At 40.9% G+C, this 23425-nt stretch overlaps 1 long non-coding RNA gene across 4 annotated transcripts; it reads left to right on the forward strand.

The window, feature by feature from the left end:
• Positions 1-3041: 3041 nt before the first annotated feature.
• LOC127777391 (uncharacterized) lies at positions 3042-7017 on the forward strand. Of its 4 annotated transcripts, none has more exons than XR_008018325.1 (4): positions 3042-3553; positions 3636-4804; positions 5337-5969; positions 6070-7017. It is a non-coding gene; the product is annotated as an uncharacterized LOC127777391 (long non-coding RNA). The 4 variants fall into 4 exon arrangements; XR_008018324.1 differs by having other exon boundaries at positions 3636-5540; positions 5731-5969; positions 6070-7015; XR_008018323.1 differs by having other exon boundaries at positions 3636-3781; positions 4509-5969; positions 6070-6998.
• Positions 7018-23425: the final 16408 nt, after the last annotated feature.

Here is a 23425-nt window from a genome sequence, read left to right on the forward strand (position 1 = left end):
TTTCAATCTTTAAGAGCTCATATCTCTTCAACCACAAATCCAATTCCAAGAATTCTTTGATCTAAATTCATCCAATTTCAAATCCTTTATTTTGATACCAAATTTCCTATTTTTAAAATTTTATTTAAAATTCTTTATTTAAAAACCTTTTCCTTATTTATTTATTTACTTTCTAATTCTAAATTTATTTTAATTAACCTTTAAAAAAATATATATTTTAAATTTATTTGATTTATTTTATATCCCTTTAATTTTAAATTTCTTGTTTGAAAAACCTTTTTAAAATTTAATTTTCCTTTAATTTCTTTAAATGCCTTCTCCTTTCAAAATTCAAATATCTTTTGACCTTTTGTATTTGCCTCTCTTCATGCTCCAATTTTGTTATTTTCTTTTACCATTTATTTGTAGTACTTTTTTTTCTTATAGGCTTTATTTGCTATCTTTTACGTATACGTACGTTAGACAATACAGAAGATCTCATCGACATCACAGGAGCTGACGTGGATCCAGCCGACTACGCTGAAGCCTTCGAAAGTTTCAATGCACAAGGCAAGACACAATTAAAATTTTGACCACATTAAATAATCAACCCCCATATTTACTTTATGCATAAGTTAATCGTATGAATAACACTATGGTGGTTTCAAATGATATATAATGCTTTTAAACATTGTTATATGAGATTATGGAAAGATACACTGAACATCATTTTATGTGGTTTACTATTCAAACATCTTTTACAAACTTAGAATTCGGTTAAAATGGGCATTTATGAATGTTGATATATGATGAAGTTTGTTGGTGTGGGGAGTTTGGAAGTTTTGGGTGGTAATGACATACAAATGACATAGTTGCGTCCATCCACACGATCAAGTAATTGGACTTAGCCTAGTACATTGTCCCACTATATGAAAGACTGTTGGTTGGCTCACTAGAAGCAGGATTGGGGTGAACGCATGTGTAAGGAGGTTGGGGGCATGGTTAACAACGGTGGAACCCGTGAAAGCAACGACCAAGTAGCCTTGCTTAGGCCCAGCAAGTGCCCGACTGCTAGGACAGATCAATATCCCACTCGTGTAGTAACTAGTAGTAAGTGGGACCTAATGGCTCTGGTGTCCTCAGCCTTGCAAACTGTTGACATCGTGTGGGTAAAGCTGGACAGTCTCTGCAGAGGTGAATTAAATCATTTAAATGTCCGTACTCCCGATTCTGGAGTTGTGTCATAAGGGTGATTCCTACTCCTGACGTATAAGTAGTTTTAAACATAAAATAGTGGTAAAGATAATGAGAATTTGCTGTTATATTTATTTTCTCTTTATTTTAATATCTTATGCTTAGAAGGATCATATTTAAATTTCCATGATTATGTTCATAACATATTTATAAGTGTCTTGCAGAGTACATAAGTACTCATTCTTGCATTATTTAACATATAGAAGAACCGTGTTATGAAGAAGTCCCAGAAGGTAGCGAGGCCTACTAGAACGACGAGTTTTTCTAGGCTTAATCTATACTCAAGCTTATGCCTGTGAAGTTTAGTAGCTTTGGGTTTTTCTTTGTACTTTCAAATAAGGTTGTAATAGTTTGGATCTTTAAAACCATTAACAGTTGTATAATTAGTTTGCATGAACAAATTTGTATAATTAATCGAAAGCTGTTCTGTATATCAATCTGTGCGTGATCGAAATCCTAGATGATCACGAGTGGACTTTCGGGGCACCAAGCCTAAATTGGGTGTCCCCACAAATTTCTATGGTAAAAAAGTAAACAATGTGGACAAAATTACCAGTTCTACAAAATTAAAATTAAGGAGGACAAAATGGACAGCGTCCCGTCAAATTAAAATCAGTACACAATAAACAAAATTAGATAAATTATACTAAAACTAGTCTCTACTATTATAAAAAGTTGAAGATATTTTTACCGGTTCTTTAGTACGTCATCTGTGTATAAGTCGGTTTTTAAATTCGTACTGTTTTGAAAATACATATCCGTATTTGAGTGGACTTTTAAGTTTGTTCGCTTTTGAAAATAAAAAAGAGTCGTATAAGAAATCCTTTTTAAAAAAACTCGCATGCTAACTTGACATGATTTTCTAGAAAAATATATATCCAAGTGAATTCTCACGGTGAATTTCACGTTGAACAATAATAAGATTAAAAATAGCCTTCGCCCGTTGCAACGCATATGTATTTTTTCTAGTATTAAAAAAATTGAAAGTGCATTCCAACTTCTGGCAAACAAAGCAAACAATGGGAATATCATTACTGTTATGCAAAACTAAGAACATTTTTCTGTATGATTAAAATTGTTACTAGAAATAAACTGAAATCACCATCCTCCCAAATGAAACTGGTATTCAAAAATAAATGAAAAAAGAACGTTCTGCTAAATTAAAATTAGTATTAGAAAAAAATCAGATAGAGATTTTCTTTCAGCAGGAATATCCATACGGGACTTGTTATAATAAAACAAGCAGGGTGATAAGTGATTTCCAGGAACAATGCGGCTGCTTATTCCTTGAAATCGCGATCCAATAAAGTGCGGCGCGGTAGCTACACGCTGGGAGAAGGCGGGAGCCATGCGCTGGGATTGGGATTTGGGAGACGGGCGTGAACAATGTGGGACGATCGAGCAAAAGTGTTAGATAGCAACAGAGAACTCCCACGTTATAGTTTCACCGTAGTCAGCTGAGACGCCGGAGAAAATAGTCCTGATACCTTCCATTTCTAAGTAGATCGATGCATGGATCCAAATGTGCATGCGCCAGTGTGCTATAATTAAGTTTGACGGACTTAACCATGGAGTACATATATAGGTTTACTTAAAACCTGTGGGATCGGTTGGCGCCACGTCAGCAAATTTACAAAAAAAACCCTGTATTTTTGGTAATTACATACTGGTTTCCACCAACATCGTCCGTTCGATCTCGCGGTAGAGCCGATCTAACCGTCCACATGTCCACTATGGCGACCCTTTCTCAGCCGTGGGATCGTTGAATCGGCAATCAACGGCATAGATTTCGTCCGGCCGGACCAAACCCTAGCCCCCTCGCCCGTCTCGCCCGCAGCCTGGTGCACGCGCGGCGTCGCCTCTCCCTTCTACGCCGCCACGCCGTCGCCTCTCGCCGCCGCCTCGCCCTTCTTCCTCTGCGCGCGCCGTCGCCGCTGCATCCTCGCCCCCCTCCAGCCATCCTCGCCCTAGCCGCACTACTAGGCTCGCGCGCGCATGACCTCACCTGCCGCCGCCGCCGCTCGCCCGCCGCCGCTTGCCCGCCGCCGCTCGCCTGCCGCTCGCCTGCCGCCGCCGCCGCCGCCGCGGCTGCTCGCCTGCCGCCGTGCCGCTCCCCTCGCTCGGCACACCAGGCCACCTTCTCCCCTCTTCTCTCCTCTCATCTCCAGGCCACCCACCGCCTCCCTCTTCCTCTCCCTATCCTCGGTGAGCTACAGATCCGGTTCGGGGCTCATCGGAATCGATGGTCTCGGCCATTGGTCTCCTCGCCGGTGAATCGTTTTGATACCCTTCTGCATACATTTAGCACAAAATCCACATGGTAAGGCAATTGTTTTGACTTGCCATTAAGCATTTGCATTGCGTTTGCTGGTGTTTTTACATGATCCCCCATCTTGCCTTAGGTTCTGTGGAGAAATTGATGGGCTAGGATGAGGTGTAAGTCGCAGATTACAGAGAGGACGACTTTCATTCTGCGCATCTACCGTCATACTGAGCAAGTTATCGAGCTTTCTCCTCTCTTAATCAGGGCTGCGATATTTAGATTATGGTAAGTTTTTCTTGAGCAGATTATTTCATATGAATTTAGCTGTCAGAAGTTCGATGGTTATTGGTTTTGTTGCTGCATTGTATGGCACCCCTTGATAGAATAACATCAGGAAGAAAAAAGAAAACCATGATAGGTACTACAAGGCTATAAGTATAAGGTAATATGAGAGCATTCTGCAAACAGGATATGCAATGGAAGGATATTCTTTTTATTAACTTTGCTAAAATACCTGCCAATAGCCCATTATTGACATCAAAACCCCCTAGCTCTAATACTGGGAGCATAACACGCCGATAGACAGTGTGCAAAGCTTTTACTAGTGTCTAATTTGTTGCAACAAAATTATTACTACTTCACTGGATTTATGTGGTTTGTTGTGTTGGTCCAGTTCAGCAAAGAAAGTTGGTAGGATCATGGAGGAAATGAATCGTATGGTTATTTTTTCATTGCTTGGTGGTGTTTCACACAACTCAATCTGCTGCCATATATCCATAAAACAAAACATTCAGAAATGTAGTTATTTAGTACTATCCTAAAACTTACATTCTGCCAAAAAAAAATAACTTTTAGCGTGCCTGTTATTTTTATAATTTAATGTGTAAATGATGAAGAGTGCAAGCATCTAATTTTCTCCTCTGCCTTGACACAAGAGTTTAGGCCACTAGAATGTCCTAGCAGCACTGAAAATACTCTATGCATATAAGCATATAAATTTTCCATGTTGCAGGTCTCCAGTTATGCCAGTTTGCTTCTGGTTATGTCCACAACATATTCAATGTTGCAAAATAAATATAATGTAGCCATGCTTCAGGTTACAGCTTCCAATCCACATCTTTTAATATTATGTAGTGTGGCATATGCTTATGAAAGTAATCCATAATACTACTATCTTCTGTTAGGCTTTCACATTTAACTATTTTATTTTGTCGACATCGTTTAACTTGGTGTTTTTTCCCCTTTTCCTAAGTGGTTGGTTGATACTATTACAATAGTATAGATACACATAATGGAGCCATGTTTCAGGTTAGAACTTCCAATCTGCATCTTTTATTGTTATGTTCACCTTCAAATTTTCATGATGTTCAAATGTGCTTAGAAAATCAAGAACCAAAGATGGAAGACATTATTAAGCTAGAAACAAATTACAGCCTTGCAGAGTTAAAAGACTTGAAAGTGGTTGACCATGTCTCAAGACCCAACACTTTCATCTTAGAAATGTTAATTGAAAGCTTTCTCAATGACATTATTTTCCATATATCAATTACTCCAACTAATCTGCTACTAGCTACTGTATATGCATAGTGAATAGTTAGTATTGCTTAAACAATGTCTGGGACCGTTATATTCGTTGTAAGCATATATTTCAATTGTTTTCCTATATGGTCAGTCAAAACCAGATAATCAAAAAAGAGATAAAAAACTACTCTCTATTGGTTATTTGATTTTCAGGCTTTCAAGAGATTAGACTACTAGGCCTGCATAATTTGAAATGCTATTTAATAAACTATATATGTATTTAAATGTTCAGAAATTTAGTTCCAGTTTAAAATTTCAGGTGTATGCAATGTTGAAAACCACCAAATCTGGGCATTTCCTTCCAAACAACTTCTTTGAGATGAAATAGATTCTGGGCAGTTGTTTCTTCCACCGTCCTTCATTATCTTTGTACTCTCGCATCTAAATTATCCTATGTCAAATGTGCATATGATTTAGTTCACAGCTAAATGCATCTAAAGGGCCAACACCAGATCTTCTGCAGGTAACTGTGGCCTAACATCTAAAGCCATTAGTAGTACCCATGTTCTTTTTTAGTTCATAAGTCCTGGTACTGATGTGGTGATGCTAAGAAAGGTTTATGTGTGATACAATTAATAAGATGTTAACCACAAAAAGAATACAAAAGCTGTGCACTGTGCATTAATTGGTACTCCGTAATTTGTTGTTTGCAGACGCAGCAAAAATATATTAGAGTACAAAGGGTAATTTGTCTTTGCCAAAAGAATGGAGTTGATTTTCCTATCTTCTTAATAGGAAAGAATTCAAGTACATAGTCTCTTCTAGGTAATTTCTTCCAGAGTTTCAGTGCTGTCTGGGATTACAAGCAGTCAATGCCTCTTAAGTAATTTCCTTCAGTGTCGTCTGGGATTACAAGCAGTAGATGCCCGATGCCACAAGTGTTAGCTTATATGTAAGTGAGAAACCTACAAATACTTAAAATTAGATGCTACTGCCGAACCTACAAATCTGTTCTCAATTCTGATGGGTTTGATGCTTGCCTAAAAATGCAGAAAAAACAAGGTTGGTATGCCGCATGTCTTCACTTTCTACCACAGAGTTATTGCGCGTTTGTAAACATGGTGAAAGAGATGTATCTCTGAAGCATAATCAATTCATTAGCAATTTCAATGTTAGGTTGTTTTTCTTTAGCCAGCAGCGCAAGAGAAAATAGCATAACAATTTCAATGTTACGCATTTGTGTATTCGACAGAAGGTCCAGTTATGTGCTCCATTGGAGATATTCTTATTCTCTTCTCAAATTGTCGATTGGAGTATTTGGTCGTTCATGTGTATGGCTTAAAATATTCAACAATATTGTATCGAAGTGGTTATCTTCTCATGTTAGACATAAGAATTCCTTCTAGCATGTAACTGTTATTTAAAATTATCGATAGCTTTGAATTTTTGTCTATAAATGTTGCATCTTGCAGCCTCATTTGGTACAGTTACACGCTGCGTAGCGCATGCCTCTTGCTAGTTGTATACAAAGTTGCTGTTGGACTCCCGGCTTTCACCAAATCATCGACCTTTCAGTATCCAATTTATAGGTGAAGAGAGGCTTTATGCATGGTTCAGAATTGGAACAGAGAGCAGCAGCTTTGTAATTGTGAGGCACATGAATTTGTTTGTCCTGTGTGTGTATATACATACATACTAGGTGATACCCCGCGCGTTGCTGCGGATAGAGTTGAGAAATTTTAAGCAGGCAACAGTACCATAGGCATTTGAGCAGAAAGGATAAGATTGATTTCTAGTTAAAAAGAGCACATCCCAATTTGCATAGCTGACCAAGAATGTGCAGTGCCCATTCAGCTAACCTTTTCTTTTGATTTTTGTTTTTGTTTGAGGGTCATTCAGCTAGCCTTTTATTTTTCTTTTTTTTTTGTTTGAGGGTCATTCAGCTAACCTTTGCTCGAGCAAGATGGAACAACCCGACTGCTTGTATAGCGGCGTTGGAGGGGGTTCCGCATGTGACGCCTGTTAATTAGGGGATTGTTTTTTTTTTTGACAGGAATTAGGGGATTGTTAGTTGAGAAGGTCGAAGGGCACCGCTTCCTGGCTTTCATGAGATGAGGAGATTTTTAACAGGCCAGAGCAAGCAGTTATAAGTGTGAGGACAGATACCATTGATCTAGAGACATGCTCAAGAATCCAACAGCTGACAATAAACGATGATGTGGCGCAATGTGGTGCAAGGTTTATAGCAATAATTATTGCAGTGGATACCAACTATAAAAAAGAAGGGATATATATCATGTGACCAGGTGACCTTCCAGCTATAGCAAACAGGGGTTACTGATATAGTGTTATCTTAAGCATATTAGGCCATTCCCAACACAACACACTGACATAGTTTCCATAAACTCCACATCATCATGAAACTAGTACTAGATACTACTCTTCCAATGCAAACACTACTATTTATACTTAAATTTAGTGTTACTTATCTCACATGATGTCTTGGATGCTTTGTAGAAACTGTCTCATGCAAGACATTTTCATTCTCTTTCCTCATTTATTCACTTGCCACATTATTTTTCATCCTAGGTGGCAGCCTATTTAATACTATGGACACAATCCTAGTCATTGTGTTGGGAATGGCCTTATAAGAGCATGTACAATAAGCTGACTAGGCGGGCTCCAAAAATATGCCACATCATCATATTCCTATGTGGAGGGAAGAGAACCGATGAGAGAGAAGCAAGCGAGCGACAAATCTATCGCCCGACGATAGCTCTCTTTCCCACGCGCTATCGCTTGCTTGCAGCCCAACTCAGCGATAAAAAACGCGATTTGTGGACCCCACTCATTGCAGCCGATCCATTCCCCCACCGTAGCCGATTGAGATCCCCATCCCCTCCACCCCAGCGCCCGCCTGATCTCCGCCCTTCCCGCGCGATCCCGCGCGATGGCACTCGATCTCCCGCGCCGCGTGCGCCATCTCGACCCCCTCCCACGCAAGCCATCTCTTGCCCTCTCGCGCGTGAAGATCTCTTCCCCTCCCGACACAAATCCACCCAAAAAATCTCCATCTACTATTTTGCCAGCCCCAAAAATAAAAAATCTCCATCTACTATTTTGCCAGCCCCAAAAATCCAGTAAGATTGACGGTCTCCGCCCCCACTATCCGCCTTCCCTCTTCCCTCTCGCTAATCTCTCATGCCCGCATGCGACAGATTTGTACCGAAAACCCTAATTCCCCTCCACCAACAGCCATCTCTCGCCGGAGGAAGAGGGAGGTTGCGCCACCTCCACCAACACCCTTGTACATGCTATCTTTTTTATAGAATTCCCAGGGGGGTGTTAAAGAGAAAATATATTTTGTAAGAAGGAGATATTTATGGCAAGAAGATCAAGGGATCATAAAATATCACCATGTACAATGGCCAATAGTGTGCTCTCCAAAAGAGCAAACAGTGAACCATATTAATATTAATGTGTATGATTTTTTATATAAAAGATGAAACATGAAATTTATGTGCTAATTATACACTAAAATGATCTTGTGACAAGTTGTTGATGCAAGTTTATTTGTTGCATGGTTAATTACTGGTTTTTAAGTACCCAACTCTAGGGGATTTGGACCCATGTGCCCACATGCTATAAGTTTCAGTAGCTTGTTTTAGTTACAATTGCAGCAGTGGTGGATCCAATGTAAAAAATTTAGTTATGATGAAACTATAATCTTCTTGATTTCTATACAGGGGAGTGGAATCTCGTCCTCCTGGTGGGTTCGTTAATCTTATCAACGCCCCATCAAACCATATGCATCATGTCGCCGAAGGGAGTCCATCACAGCCTATCAATTTGAGAATGGAGATGTCGCTAGGACTGAGAAATGCTTGTCATGGACAAACGATGAAGACTTGAGATTGGTAAGTGGCCTATGTGAGTTATTTATTTGTCAATGTGATGTACATCACTTGCATTACTAACACCAGTAAACATCTTTTTCCTAAAAATTGCAGATCAACGCCTAGCTGAACAACTCAAATAATCCTACAGAATCAATTTTCAAGAAGAATGATAAATATTGGGGCGATGTTGCTGCAGCTTACAACAGCACTACCCCAAAAAGCCGGGTTAGGCAAGTTAAGCAAGTTAAGGATCATTTTGGTAAAATTAAGAAGAAGGTAGGGAATTTTTGTTGCTCTTGGAAGGAGGTTAATTCATTATATGCCACGTACCTAGAATGCCAGACCAAAATACACTAAAAAACCACTAACTCCAAAAATTATTAGAAATTTCAGCAGAGTCTCCCCTAAAAATACGGACATCCACGACAGACAGTTATAAGATAACTCAACAACAATATAATCCACACAATACAAACCATCCTAGCTCCACAAATTCCACGTGAAAGTAAGGACCAGAACTTTAAATGACCGTTACAAGTTCTACGCAAAACTTATGCTAAGCAAAAACATAGTCTAAAACTAAATTTCAATAGTGTACAATAATAGTGTAGTTCAAGGGTGCTACTCCCATCCCATGCCGATCAATATCATTAGATAACTAAAAACCAAATTAAACACAAGAATGAGTAAAGAATACTCAGCAAGTACAATATTGAACTAGTAAAACATACACATGTTTAATGCAATAAGAAACCAATATGAAACTTTTGTTTTCCTTTAATTTAAAACGAAGGAGACAAAAAGTAGTAGTTCCCTCCCAGGCAGGTGTGAATATTCTCTTAGCATTACCGGTAAGCCGAGCAAGCGTGATCAACGCTTCTCAAGGATCATGAATAAAGATCCAAATTGCACTCCCATGACTACGCATGGTACAAAAACTTCCGGAAGAATGAAACATGAATAACGTCGTGAATTTGAACATGAAGTGAAATATGAATACGTAGCATAATACCAAAACACACAATTGATAATAGGAATCTTTGAATAATAATTGGGTAAATGAAACCAAACTAAGTAAAGTGATGGGAAGAAACCTGCCTACTGTATTCCTCAATGCAGTTGAGGAGGCTCGAGGGATGGAGGTTGAGCTTCAAATTACTACTACATAGAAGAATCATTCTGGAAATGTTACTAGTAATGAACAGAAGAGAGCCCATCAGGAAGGGGGTGAGAACTCGCAGCGACCACCTTTCAAGAAGTACAAACAAAATCAGACCACTCAGCCATCATCCAAACCTACGCAGTGGGGTTCTCAGCCTAATTCAGCTCCACGTCCTGCAGAGCCTCAGTTGATTCACCCTGTACCAGGGCAAGGGCTAATTTGCTTTAAGTGTGGAAAGAATCACCATTCTGCAGATAGTGTGTTTACTTGGGCATGTCGTGGGTGTGGAAAGGCTGGACACATGGGGTTGGTATGCAAGCGTAAACCAAATTCTATCATCAAGTGGCAAAGGTCTAGCCCCTATTCAGCAACCTCTTCGAGAACTAGCTACCCTCGCGGTTCAGGTTCTTCCACTAGTACTCCCCGTGGTGCTGTTCAGATGATGACAGCTTATCCACTTCCTTACCAGCGGTTCACACATAATTACCCACCACCACCATTACCAAGACAGTATTGGTCCATACCTCAATCTCTTGCTCCACATGCTCCACTCTAGTTGCCTGCACCGCCTATGGCGCATCCTTCTGCTTCAGCTCCACCTCACCATCAGGCCTCAGGCTCTACTACCTCAGCTATGGCTGGAGTCTACAACATGCCTGCAGGGTCGTCCCTTGGTCGCCCGGATGTCATTACAGGTACACTTTGAGTTGATTCGCATGATGCTCTAATTCTGTTTGATTCTAGTGCTACATTTTCCTTTGTTTCAATCGAGTTTGCGAAAAGAGCTGATCTATTTAGTCAAGAGGTCTCTCGATCTGTCCAAGTCAGCTCTCTAGGGGGTATAATCTCTAGTTCAGTAGTATGTCCAGGTTGTGCAATCTCTATTGATGGGGAAGAATTCGTGGCAAATCTAATTGTGATTCCCTTACTGCTCTTTGATGTGATCTTGGGCATGGATTGGTTGAACCAATATCGTGCTTTAATTTCTTGTTTCTAGAAGACAATTACCTTGGAAGCTCCATCAGGCGAGGAGATGGTTTTCCAAGGGAGTGCGCCTCCGCATTCTCTTTTCGTGATGGCAAGGTTATTTCCTGGGCAGCGTGCTGTAAAGATAGTGTTATTTATGAGCCTTAGCCGAGAAGGCATCCAAGCCTTTATTGATTGAAGATGTTCCTATAGTGCGAGATTATCCTTATGTTTTTCCCGCAGAATTGCTAGGGATGCCACCTGAGTGTGATGTAGAGTTCCGTATTGATCTTGTTCCTGGTACACGACCTATCTCCAGAGCCCCGTACCGGTTAGCTCGTCCTTTCCAAGAAGAGTTGAAGAAACAGTTAGATGATCTATTATCCAAGAAATTAATCCAATGGAGTGTGCGCCATGCAGTGCACCTATTATTTTTACTAAGAAGAAGGATGGAAGTTGGCGTATGTGTGTGGACTATCGGGCCTTAAATGCCGCGACAATCAAGAACAAGTACCCATTGCATCATATTGAGGATTTGTTTGATCAGTTAAAGGGAGCAAAGGTGTTTTCTAAAATTGACTTGCAATCTGGTTATAACCAAATACGAGTGCGAGAAGAGGATATTGAGAAGACCGCATTTTCCATGACGTATGGGCATTATGTGTATAGAGTTATGTCTTTTGGGCTGACCAATGCTTCGGCCTATTCTATGGAGACGATGAATAGCATGTTGCATAGCTTTCTAGATAAGTTTGTGGTGGTGTAGATGAGCATAAGCATCATTTAAGGATGGTGCTAGGGACTTTATGGGAAAACAAGTTCTATGCTAAATTAAAGAAGTGTGAATTTTGGCTTCCTGAGGTGGCTTTCCTAGGGCATGTAATCAATCAGCGGGGTATCTCAGTTGATCCTAGCAAAGTTTCAAGTGTTGTCGGATGAGAAAGGCCGACTAATATTAAGGATGTGAGGAGCTTTTTGGGTATGGCAGGGTGCTACCGACACTTCGTGAAGGATTCTCGATTATCGCTAAACCAATGACGATGCTCACACAAGGATGTGAAGTTTCAATGGACGGACCAATGTGAGAATAGTTTCCAACAATTGAAGCATAGGTTGGTAACTGCTCCAGTGCTTACTTTGCCCCAACCTGGTAAGCGTTTCATTTTCTATTCCGATGCTTCACGAGTAGGCCTTGGTTGTGTTCTTATGCAAGAGGGCAATGTTATAGCTTATGCGTCTAGGCAGTTAAGGAAGCATGAGCAGAATTAGCCCACTCATGATCTTGAGCTTGCAGCAGTGGTCTTTGCTCTCGAAATTTGGAGGCACTACCCGTATGGAGAATCTTGTGATATTTTCACTGATCATAAGAGTCTAAAATACATCTGCACTCAGTAGGATTTGAACTTAAGGTAGAGGAGGTGGGTGGAGTTGATTAAAGATTACGATCTCAACATTCAATATACACCGGGTAAGACGAATGTGGTTGCAGATGCTCTAAGCCATAAGGTCGTTCCTCCAACTGTGAGTTTTTTGATAACTGATTTTGAACGGATGGATATCTCCTATTGTTATGCCGGAGTGGCGAGTACTGAGTCACGAGTCATTCTTGAGTCCACAATACCCAACGAGTGCTAGAGGCCCAACAACATGATCGATTGCTGCAATAAGTTAAGAAACTTGTAAAGGAAGGAAAAACTAGAGATTTCACTTTGGATTCTTCGGGAGCTATGCGATTCCATGGGCGTTTATGTGTCCCACAAAAAGCAGAAATCAAGTAAGAGATTTTGCGAGAAGCACACCGAACACCATATACTATGCATCCTAGTGAGAACAAGATGTATCATGATTTGAAGAAGATCTATTGATGGAAGAGGATGAAAGTGGATGTGGCCAAGTACGTGGCATCATGTGGGTTATGTCAGCGAGTAAAGGCTGAACATAAGAGTCCTGCTGGAAAGTTACAATCATTGGAAGTTCATGTATGGTCTTGGGATGATATTGCTATGGACCTCGTGGTTGGGCTACCTCTAACTCCACAAGGAAAGGACGCCATCTGGGTGGTTGTAGATCTTCTGAGTAAGGTGGCACATTTCATTCCTATCCGCACCACTTATTCTGTGAGTGACTTGGCACCAATCTATACACGTGAGGTAGTGAGGTTACATGGTGTGCCTCGCTTGATTGTTTCTGATAGGGATGCTAAATTTTCTTCTAAGTTCTGGGAATCGGTGCAAGAGGCATTTGATACTCAATTGAAATTCAGTACGGCTTTTCACCCTCAGACTGATGGTTAACCTGATCGGACTATTCAAACTCTAGAGGATCATGTATCCTTTCATGGAAAGGCAGTTGGGAGGATCATTTGCCGCTTGTAGAATTTGCATACAACAATAGTTACCATGCTAGCATTCGAATGGCACCATATGAGGCACTTTATGGAAGAAAGTGTCGATCCCCATTGTGTTGGGATTCCATAGGGGAGAGAGCTATGTTAGGACCCGATTGGGTTCAACAGTCCACAAAACAGATAGCAAAAATACGACAACACATGCTTGCAGCTCAAAGTAGGCAGAAGAGCTACACCGATGTTAGAAGACGGGAATTGGAGTTTAAAGTGGGTGATCAAGTACTTCTAAAGGTATCCCCTACCAAAGGTGTTGTGAGATTTGGAACAAAAGGTAAGCTCAGCCCTAGGTATATTGGTCCATTCTCGGTAGTGGAAAGAGTTGGAATCCTAGCCTATCACCTCGAGTAACCAGAGTCCATGAAAGGTGTACATTGTATTCCATATTTCCATGTTAAGAAAATATTTGAGAGACCCTGAACATCATATTACCGTAGAGCCGGTGACCATTGAGCCAAGATTTAACATTTGAGTCTCATCTTGTAAGAATATTGGAGGAATCTGAGAGGGTGCTGAGGCATAGAACTATCAAGTACGTCAAGATTCTCTAGACGCACCAGACCGAGCGAGAAGCAACCTGGGAACTTGAGTCACAGATGCGGAAGAAGTATCCAGTGTTGTTCACACATGGTGAGTTATATAAGTCCTACCTATGAGTTCCTTTCTGTACTTGTTCAAGGTATAACTGGACGAATTCGAGGGCGAATTCGATTGAAGGAGGGAGGAATGTAATACCCTATGTCCTAGAGTATAGTTGGGCGAATTCGAGGGCGAATTCGATTGAGGGGGGAAGAATGTAATGCCCCGGGTTTTGAATTAATATATTTCGGGGAATATTAGAGCGAACATGCAAAGTTCAACTTTTGAACCATTGTTCGAATAGGCGATCAGGAACCGTGGATGCGTAGAGCTCGTCGAGTAGGGCGAAATAGACTATAAGTTTGTGGTAATCTGAGTCCTGAGTTATTTCCGGTGATTGATTTAATGTGGGCTGTTCGATCTTCATTAGCCTCTCCCTATTTTAACCAATAGAAAGGAAAAAAAGGAAAAAAAAAAAAAAGGAGGCATCGCTAGCAGCTAGCCCTAGCCGCCGACGTCCGCGTCTTCACCTCTGCGCTGCCGCTGCTGTGCGTCTGACGCCGGTTGCCACAGCCATCGTCTCCTTGGTGAGTTGCTGCTGCCGATCTGATTTTTGTCTTGTGTTGCTGCTGCTGCCGCTAGGACTGCTGCTTGTGCTGCTGCGGCTGCTGCCGATCTGCTTGTGCTGCTGCCGATCTGCCGTTGCTGCTGCTACTGCTGCTATTGGCTGCTGCTGCTTGTTGCTGCAGAAGAACAGGAAGGAGGAAGAGAAGGGGAAAAAAATTAGAAGAAGGGAAATTCGGGGAGTTTGGTGGATATTTCCAAATTCTTTGTTTTTCTTACAAAATTAGTACTGCTGGGTAATCCGTTTTAGTCCCTAGTTGTTTCTAATTTATATATAAAATGATCCGTTTCTGGTAGCTCGAATTTATTTTTATCGAACGCTAGGCTAAAATCGTATTTTTAATTCTGGTATTAAACCATCGGGATTCAGGTTAGTTGTCCTAAATAAAGTTTGTAGTCATCGTCGATATCTTTCTAACACCACTGGTTTCATTCGATTCTGATAAATGGTTTTGGGAGAAACAACAAAAACAGTACTGCTGACTGAATCCAGAAATCAGGACAGCAATTCGTTTTCCTTAATTTGGGATTTTCAGAGGCATAACTGATTTTGTGCTCAACATGAAAGTGGTAGAGAAGTTTGTCTAGATGTCCGAGGTTGTATTATTTTGCTAGGTTTCGTTAGACGGTTTGTGAGTTACGCATAAAACAGTAATGAAACAGCTATAGGTTATTTAATACAAGTCAGTAAAAATTTATATGAATTGGGTTTCACTTTTTAGTAAATATCCTTGTAACTATGATTAGTTGGATATAGTGGTTTATGTGTAGTTTTGCTCCACAGGTGTGGAGGGCTCCAACGTTGGAGGAGTTGAGTCGAATTATCGAAGGAGTTAAGGCAAGTACAAGACGGACTTGTGTGATGGATAAACTGTGTTACTTAGTTCGGTTTCATTTACCCAATTATTATTCAAAGATTCCTATTATTAATTGTGTGGTTTTGGTATTATGCTACGTATTCATATTTCACTTCATGTTCAAATTCACGACGTTATTCATGTTTCATTCTTCCGGAAGTTTTTGTTTACATTATTCAAGTACCATGCGTAGTCATGGGAGTGCAATTTGGATCTTTATTCATGATCCTTGAGAAGCGTTGATCACGCTTGCTCGGCTTACCAGTAATGCTAAGAGGATATTCACACCTGCCCGGGAGGGAACTACTACTTTTTGTCTCCTTCGTTTTAAATTAAAGGAAAACAAAAGTATCATATTGGTTTCTTATTGCATTAAACCTGTGTATGTTTTACTAGTTCAATATTGTACTTGCTGAGTATTCTTTACTCATTCTTGTGTTTAATTTGGTTTTTAGGTACCTAATGATATTGATCGGCATGGGATGGGAGTAGCACCCTTGAACTACACTATTATTGCACACTATTGAAATTTAGTTTTAAATTATGTTTTTGCTTAGCATAAGTTTTGCGTAGAACTTGTAATGGTCATTTAAAGTTCTAGTCCTTACTTTCACGTGGAATTTGTGGAGCTAGGATGGTTTGGATTGCGTGGATTATATTGTTGTTGAGTTATCTTATAACTGCCTGTCGTGGATGTCTGTATTTTTAGGGGAGACTCTGCTAAAATTTCTAATAATTTTTGGAGTTGGTGGTTTTTGAGTGTATTTTGGTGTGGCATTCTAGGTACGTGGCTACCTGGGGTGTTACAGTCTCATGATGATCTGATGGCTAGGGCAATAAAAATATATGAGAATGATTTCAAGGATGGTCCATTCTTGTTTTTGCATTGTTGGAATGAACTTAAAAACCAACCGAAGTGGCATGCATATTTGGAGCAGCTTGACAAGTCAAACAAAAGGAAGGTAGATTACAATGATGCCATTCCCCTTGATGATGACGAAGATAGCTTTATTGTAGTCAGTTCAAAATTCATATGCAGTCCCTATTTCATGCTTATTAATTGCAGCCAGTCCAAAAAAACATGTGGTCAATCCAAATTTCCATGCTGATTGCTTATTAGTTGCAGTTAGTCCAAACAAACATGAAGTCAGTCCAAATTTACGTATTGTTTGCACTTGGTCCAAACTATAATGCAGTCAACACAAATATTCTTTGCTAGCAGCCAAGGCAGTGAAATTGGCAAGCAGTACAATAGTACAATTAAGCATGCAAACTACTAGAACCTCCATCTATATATATTTATTGACCCTTCCATTGTGAAACTCTCAAACCAATCCATCGTTTCATTCTGAAAGTACCATGTTAGACTCATCCTCAAACTCATCATCCTCCTTAGATGATCTAGACCCATCTAAATTTCTTGACAAATACATCTTTGACCAGAATGTCCTAGACTCCTTTGCTACTCGAATTGTAGAGAAGATCAAGGCCAAGTTTGCAGCTGGGCTAGTCCAGTGCCAAGGTGGAACAAGAAAGACCTTTGCAAGGGATCATGGAGAAGGTCACCGACGTCTAGTGGCTGATTATTTTGTAGATCGGCCACTCTACTATGAGAGAATGTTTCGCACAAGATTTCGTATGCGAAAGCATCTCTTTTTACGTATTGTGCAAGCCCTAGATCAGTGGTCTCCGTACTTTACTCAAAGAGAAGATTGTTCTGGTCGCACAGGCCTTTCTCCACTTCAAAAGTGCACAGCAGCGATTCATATGTTAGCATATGGAACCCCTGCTGATACCTTAGATGAATACTTGCTAACTGGCAAGAGCACTTCCTTAGAGTGTTTGGACACTTTTGCTAGAGGGATAGTTGAGGTCTTTGGTGGGCAATATTTGCGACAACCCACAAGTGAGGATATAGAGCATATACTACAGGTTAACGAGTCTCGTGGCTTTCCGGGTATGCTAGGGAGTATAGATTGCATGCACTGGTGGTGGGGGAGTTGTCCTAGAGCTTGGAGGGGCCAATTCACCTGTGGTGACTACAAAGTCCCAACAATTATCCTTGAAGCGGTTGCTTCACATGACCTTTGGATTTGGCATGCTTTTTTTGGTGTCGCTGGTTCTAACAACGACATCAACGTGCTGAATCAGTCCCCCTCTATTCCTTGAATAAGTTAGAGGGGAGGCTCCTCGGGTTCATTTTTCTGTTAACGGGAATGAGTATAACAATGGGTATAACCTTGCTGATGGTATATACCCAGATTGGGTCAGCTTCATGAAGTCTATATCACTTCCACAAACAGGGAAGCATAAATTGTTTGCTAAACGTCAAGAAGGGGCAAGGAAAGATGTGGAGCGGGCTTTTGGAGTGTTGCAAGCCCGTTCCAATATTGTGCGCCGTCCAGCGAAGAAGTGGAAACGGAAGAGTATTGGGAAAATCATGCTAGCTTTTGTGATTCTCGACAATATGATTGTTGAAGATGAGAGAGAGGATGCGATATGTGACATTGACCTCAATAGAATTCCTAGGACATCAATAGTCCTGCCTCCTGATGTAACTTCTGGTGATAATCCATGTTTTACTGATGTGCTACGTTGAAAATCTGCTATTCGTGCTCGTTCTGTGCATACCGAACTGAAAGCTGATTTAATTGAGCATATTTGGCGTCGGTTTGGACATAGGCAGTAGACATAAACATGGTAGGGTAATAAGCATGTGGTTTCTTTGCCTTTTCTTTGCCGTGTGTAGATTATATCAATTAACCCTTGTGTCTAATTTATTTCAGGAACATGCTCTGCTCAGTATGTCCAAATCATGGTGCTGCACTTCTCAAAGGTAGCTTATATGAACTAAATTTAGTACTAGGCCAGATTACTTACAGACACATTCTAATGATTCTCTTTTCTTCCTTGTGATGATTTACTTGAACTAAATGTACTCCTAGTCCAGACTACTAATAGCCACAGTTCAGTATTTCTCTTTTCTTTCTTACGATGCAGTAGCATGGTGTTTTGTTATTGCTTTTACCCGCTGAACTCACTTTGAATTTACTTGTTATGCATCTGGGCATACTGCAAACTGTTACGAAATGGTGATGAAATTCTCAATTTTTATGCCAGTGCAACTATTTCTTTGTAAGATATACCAACCGCAGAAAAATGCATGTACTGATTACTCCTTTTAGTGAGGTTTCACTGAAAAGAGATTTCATTGTTTCATTTATTCATCAAATGACAAACTACTCAAGATGTTATGTGTTTTACTTCTCCCATTAGGTTGATGATAGCTCAGGCAATGGTAATATGATGCAATGATCCTGCTATCAAGGGTCTATCTTCGATGAAGAAATCATTCTCTCACTTGTTGGACAGCATATTTATATGTACTTTTGCTTAATGCCCTATTGTTGATGTGACTAATATCCACCGTTGAGGCAGAGGGAGTCGAAATCGTGGGGCGCAACGGAGTTGGGGTCGTCGCGGAAGCCACGATCCTTGGTCTTACGGGGACATTTACCGGCTCACCGCCCCCTGCGATGGTGAACAAAGGAGTGAGGTGAGCGCTGGGCTGGGAGAGTAGGGGCATGATGCGGTGGCATGCGGCAGGGAGTCTCGAGGAAGCGCAACAGCGAGTGAGGTGGTCTGGTGGTGGAGGCGCGGTAGCGGAGGCACTGGTCCAGCGGTGGACTACGGCGGCAGAGGGGATTCGGGCGGAGTGAGGAGGAAGGAGGATTCGAGCGGAGAGAGGAGGAGTGAGGAGGCGGCAGGGATTGGCGCTGGTCCGGTGGTGGACTGCAGCGGCAACGGGGATTCGGGAGGAGCGAGGAGGCGGCAGGGATTCGCGTGGCGGAGTCATCGCGCAGGCGGAAAGAGCGGTGGAGAGGAATCGGTGGGATTGGTTATGATTTCCTACAGCGAGGAGGATAAATGGATGAAATTAGATGAGATAGCGGATGAACGGTAGGGATTGATCTGAGTGATTTGGCATGTAGGATTGGAGGGGTACAACTCCTCCTGTTTATATTAGTATAGATATAGATATGTTGAGCAGAGCCCAGCTGCCCATACTACACGTCAATACTGAGAATTCAATTGCAAAAAGATGCGCTACAGTATGCTATCAAACTATTCAGTAAAGACCTACTCACATTATTTCCTTTGGCTCTGCTTTGTAAATCACTTGTTGAACTAGTTTTACTATTCATCAATGTATATATACTCATTTGTTCCATTATCTTAAATAAATACGCATATATGCTATATGATGAGTGAGAAAGAAAACAAACAGGAGCATAGATTGGATGAAACAACGCAGCCTCTAAATGCACCGGTTCTTTGGTTTATATGGGTTATACCTGTCATGCAACAGTCATGATACTGGACAACTGAAGTTGTTACATTTTACAACCAGAGAAGAATATGATAAGAGATAAAACAAGAATTAGCAGACAAACTTTATACATCTCTAGTAATTTTTATATGAGTGAACTAAATATATCTTAAGCGGGGAAGACAGGATTGACCGACAAAAAGGTGCACACCTAAATTATCAGAACAAAGTAGGAGGTCTAATTGTGACTACCTAGTTGTGTACCCGCACTGATACGCAAATATTACTGCCTATTGATGCATTGAATTGGCAATGATAATCATTCTAGGCCCAAAAGAATTTACAATATGGTTGCACGTACGACAAACTTTCCACGATTACAAATCAAAACCCAATTCCATCAGACTTGAGAAATGCTAAAGGTCAGCTTGTATAACATGTGAGAACCACGCATGGTACAGAGTCCCGATCGATCCAACAAATCCATAGTCGATCTGCAAACATGGCTGAACTACATGCTACACAGCAGCACTATGTTGTGTTGTAGGATCCGCTTTATTAGGTTGGTAGGGCCATTGATTTTTTCTCTCTTAACAGCATGGGAGAGTGACATGAAGACGCACGCAGTCAGGACTAAAAGCATGGCTATTAGTCACGATTTGGGTGATACATGAGCAAAGGATGTCGGAGGGGCGAGCTGATCATGCTTCTAGCGGCTAGCAAGCAGGGTGCTAGGCAAGAGTGTCCGTGTAGAAACTTAGCAGAATCGGCTTATTTGATATTTGTCTTGAGAGTTTGTTGGATTAATTTACTAGTTTTGAATCTGTCTTTTTTATTTAATCTCCCCTTCATTTTGTCAAATTATTTTCTAAATGTTTGACTCAGACTCTCACATGCGTAATTAATAATGATGATACCTACATGTACATGCCAGCGATAATACATGTCAATACCAGTGATGCTATGGTATCTGGAACCTATGTTAATAACTGGCAGTGGTAATTAATATCTGTAGGTACCACTAATGCTACCTACTACAAATAACCATGATACCTCGAGTTAATACCTATAATAATACTACTTCTCAGTATCAAAACAATATCATTGAGGTTTCATTATGAAGTAACCTAGTTGACGCGTGTACATACATATATGCTTACATGGGCCAAAATGGCATGCATGACCTATGTTATTGTCAAATACCTAGTGTACACCGCTACTGGCTAACACGACTTTTTGGATCCCCATCACACTCCAAACCATGGTTGTTGTAGAAGAGCTATGTGCCTCTCTCTATAGCTTACGGACAGACAGAAGGGATGAGTTGTGAACCGCCGAGCAGGCATCCTGCTAGGCAATTAGGACGTGCATATTGCACCACACAGTCTAATCGATCGGCTCAGCATAACATCACCTCGTGATGCCCATTTTCTGGACCCACATGGCATGCTAGCCTGCTCTGTTGTGGTTGCCTATAGTTGGTCCCCTGTAAACCGAGCCGAAACCCCATTCACTAAAGCCTTGTGCACGGCGGGTTGAACATTATACCATGAAAGATCACACAGTTTAATTCGTTCCTAACATGCGGTCATGAGATCATTGAACAAAAAGGTTTAAGAGTGACCAATATCATGAGAGATCATCCACCGCCGCCAGGCCCCTCCCAACCGCCACTGCCCTCCCCACCACCTGATCTGCTGTCGCCGCTGAACTCTCCACTGTCCGAGCTCGCCATGGCCCTTGTGCACGCCATCACCGCTGCCACCGCCCTCCCCACTGATGGAATCGCCGCCCCATGACCGTCGACCACCGGTCGTCAGGAGAGAAGTCGAGGGAGAGAGGGAGGAGATGCAACAGGATAGACGGTCTGAGCCGAGCCCTCGTTGACGCCGCCGCTGCTCTTGCAGTCGCCCAAGAGGTTAGGGAGAGAGAGTAGGTTGAGGAGATAGGTTGGATAGAGATGCAGATTTTTTTTTTTGTATATCTAAGCACATGCAAGCTTTTAATTATGAGTATGAGCAACCTACGTTTGGAATTTTATTTGTAGACAAAATGTCCATGTGACCATGTTAATCTTTCGACCTCATACCTAACCAAAAAATGGCCTTTTTCTCCATTGTTTCAAGCAATAACGTGGAAAACTTAACATGCTAGTAGAGTAAACTCTCTTATTTATCAGCCAATAGCAATTGTTTAGATATCTTAGCTTGCATATTCAGATTACACTAAGAAATACGCATGGGATAGATATAAGCAAAATAACACAGTTTATATCATATATAAACATGTAAGCTATGAACAAACCACCTAATTAAGTATATCAAACAATATTTCAAAGTAATAAAACTCAATTCAATGGCCCATCATATTAAGTGTTGGATATCCGGTTCGATAGAATTACATTGCACTTGAGAATCCTATCTATATACTTAGATCTGGATTTGGCTTGCTCGCATTTGAATTTACAGTGTTGCATATGCTTACATGCAAAAAAGTGGGGGGGGGGGGGGGGGGTGAGTGTAGAGAGAGGGGGGAAAATGAGAGGTGAGAGAGAAGGTGAGGAGATAGGGATGAAGCCTTAGAAAAATTTGAAGATGCTGAGAGAGAAGAGAGGAGAAATGTTAGACTTTTAGGCGGATCTCTACGTGACCCGTCTGCAAAAATGTATTTCCGCATACGGCCTCTTAAGAATCCATGTAGGAAAATAAATATATTTTTGCAAGTGAGCCTCTTAAGCGGCCGCATGCTTTTCGCATGCAGCACTTAAACCGTTTTTGGGGAATGATTTTTGCAGGTGATAGCAGTTATGGCTCGCCTGCAATTTAAAGGAGATATTGTCCAGAAAAATCAATTATGTAGTAGTGAAAGTTTAAGAAATGTTAGAGGACATCATCTACTACTCCTATCGGATGGACTATTAGAAATGAGAGATTAACTCCAACTCCTTGTATAGTAACGAACCGTAGCCGACGTTTTGTATTTGTTTAATTTGTATCTACCCATTAGAGAGATGAGCTCGCCTCTAACTGTTTGTTCCTTTAATGTCAGCCATATCTCAAACGGAATCTCTTCCTAGCGTATTAGAGATTAAATAATATTCCTCGAAAAAAAAGAGAGATTAGATAATATACTCAAACGGTTCAAATTGAATCTTTAGAGATGATCAATTGGGGATGATATGGTTTATATAGAAGTGTTTGATATTGCTCTATCAGTATCAGGAATGCGATGATCAGGCAAGAGGAAAAGGTTTTTGTGATGTGTTTGCTGATCACTCTGCCAGTCAGCGCCCGCGCATGTTAAGCTTTGTATTGAGCTTTATTTGCTATTGTGGGCCATCCATATTTTGATCTAATTGTTCAAATCAGCTTATTCAACACAAATGATCCTGAAATTTTCTCTGATGATATTCTAGGACATTTTTCTACATGGTTCTCGAGAATCACAGGCTTTCATTTTACATCTAGCAGTGCTAGTACTACAGTTAACTTGCAGTTCAGTTAACTCTGCGCAGCGTTTCTGAATCAACTTGAGCTCTGCAACATTCTGCTTCGAGTCTACCACTAATGGTGAGCAACACCCCTGAT

Source organism: Oryza glaberrima, chromosome 6, assembly GCF_000147395.1.
Source record: "Oryza glaberrima chromosome 6, OglaRS2, whole genome shotgun sequence".
Classification (NCBI taxonomy): Eukaryota; Viridiplantae; Streptophyta; class Magnoliopsida; order Poales; family Poaceae; genus Oryza; species Oryza glaberrima.